Source organism: Vigna unguiculata, unplaced genomic scaffold (assembly GCF_037176805.1).
Source record: "Vigna unguiculata cultivar grain cowpea cultivar isolate G323 ecotype 2 unplaced genomic scaffold, ASM3717680v1 ptg000437l, whole genome shotgun sequence".
Classification (NCBI taxonomy): Eukaryota; Viridiplantae; Streptophyta; class Magnoliopsida; order Fabales; family Fabaceae; genus Vigna; species Vigna unguiculata.
The window spans coordinates 10,710-13,066 of NW_028197072.1; the positions used below are offsets into that span (position 1 = coordinate 10,710).

Consider the following 2,357-nt stretch of genomic DNA (forward strand, 5'->3'; position numbering starts at 1 on the left):
ACGAAGCTATTGATTTTGAACAACAAAGAGTTATTAATCAAGTTCGACAGCGGGTTTTACAACAAGCCTTACAGGGAGCTCTAGGAACTCTAAATAGTTGCTTGAACAACGAGTTACATTTACGTACTGTTAGTGCTAATATTGGCATGTTTGGGATGATGAAATAAAAAAATAACTGATTAGGCTTTCTATTATACAATAGAGTATAGGCATCATTTTTTTCTTATAAAAAATAAATTTAAGATATTTTCATGGTAACCATTCGTGCAGATGAAATTAGTAAAATTATCCGTGAACGCATTGAGCAATATAATACAGAAGTAAAAATTGTAAATACTGGTACCGTACTTCAAGTAGGCGATGGTATTGCTCGTATTTATGGTCTTGATGAAGTAATGGCGGGTGAATTGGTGGAATTTGAAGAAGGTACTATAGGCATTGCTTTGAATTTGGAATCAAAAAATGTTGGTGTTGTATTAATGGGTGATGGTTTGCTGATACAAGAGGGAAGTTCAGTAAAAGCAACAGGAAGAATTGCTCAGATACCTGTAAGTGAAGCTTATTTGAGTCGTGTTATAAATGCCCTGGCTAAACCAATTGACGGTCGAGGAGAAATTTCAGCTTCGGAATCTCGATTAATAGAATCTCCCGCTCCCGGTATTATTTCAAGACGTTCGGTATATGAGCCTCTCCAAACAGGACTTATTGCTATTGATTCGATGATCCCCATAGGACGGGGCCAGCGAGAATTAATTATTGGAGATAGACAAACAGGTAAAACAGCAGTAGCCACAGATACAATTCTCAATCAACAGGGACAAAATGTAATATGTGTTTATGTAGCTGTTGGTCAAAAAGCATCTTCTGTGGCTCAAGTGGTGACTACCTTACAAGAAAGAGGAGCAATGGAATACACTATTGTAGTAGCTGAAACAGCGGATTCTCCAGCTACATTACAATACCTCGCGCCTTATACAGGAGCAGCTCTGGCTGAATATTTTATGTACCGTGAACGTCACACTTTAATCATTTATGACGATCTCTCCAAACAAGCACAGGCTTATCGGCAAATGTCTCTTCTATTACGAAGACCACCAGGTCGCGAAGCTTATCCAGGGGATGTTTTTTATTTACATTCGCGTCTTTTGGAAAGAGCCGCTAAATTAAGTTCTCAGTTAGGCGAAGGAAGTATGACTGCTTTACCAATAGTTGAAACTCAATCGGGAGATGTTTCAGCTTATATTCCTACGAATGTAATTTCCATTACAGATGGCCAAATATTCTTATCGGCCGATCTATTCAATGCTGGAATAAGACCCGCTATTAATGTTGGTATTTCAGTTTCCAGAGTTGGATCGGCGGCTCAAATCAAAGCCATGAAACAAGTAGCTGGTAAATTAAAATTGGAATTAGCACAATTCGCAGAATTAGAAGCTTTTGCACAATTCGCTTCTGATCTAGATAAAGCTACTCAAAATCAATTAGCAAGAGGTCAACGATTGCGCGAGTTGCTTAAACAATCCCAATCAGCTCCTCTTACTGTGGAAGAACAGATAGTAACTATTTATACCGGAACGAATGGTTATCTTGATTCATTAGAAATTGGACAGGTAAGGAAATTTCTTGTTGAGTTACGTGCTTACTTAAAGACGAATAAACCTCAATTCAAAGAAATCATATCTTCTACCAAGACATTCACTGGGGAAGCAGAAGCCCTTTTAAAGGACGCTATTAAAGAACAGATGGAACTCTTTTTATTCCAGGAACAAGTAGAAAAAAATTGATGAATCATTAAATAATTTTGTAATTCAATTTTCCAATTTTTATAATTAGTATCTTTTAATATGTTTTTATTTCATTTGAATATTATATATAATGAATTCGAATCAAAATGTAATAAATCAAAAAAAATAGAAGGACAAGGTTGAAATTAGATATGCAAACAACTTGCGTCCAATAGGATTTGAACCTATACCTAAGGTTTAGAAGACCTCTGTCCTATCCATTAGACAATGGACGCTTCTATTTTATATTTGATTCTTTAACCTTTTTAACTAAACCTTATTAAAAAGATTAAAGAATCAAACAAATATAAAGAATTCTAGAAATTATAAAAATAAAATAAATCAAATATTTAGAATAAAAGAAAAAAAAAATAAAAAAGAAAAATCAATTGAATATAATTGAATATATATAACTAAAACTAAATTAAGAAATGAAAATGAAGAATTGACAAATTCTTTAAGAATTCTAGATTCATTCTCGAAGAAAAAAGATAGATTTAAATAGAATAAAATAGAAGCGGGTAGCGGGAATCGAACCCGCATCGTTAGCTTGGAAGGCTAAGGGTTATAGTC

At 34.3% G+C, this 2,357-nt stretch overlaps 1 non-coding gene across 1 annotated transcript; it reads right to left on the minus strand.

Moving 5' to 3' along the window:
- Positions 1–1,948: 1,948 nt before the first annotated feature.
- Positions 1,949–2,020, minus strand: TRNAR-UCU (transfer RNA arginine (anticodon UCU)). Its single transcript has one exon. It is a non-coding gene; the product is annotated as a tRNA-Arg (tRNA).
- Positions 2,021–2,357: the final 337 nt, after the last annotated feature.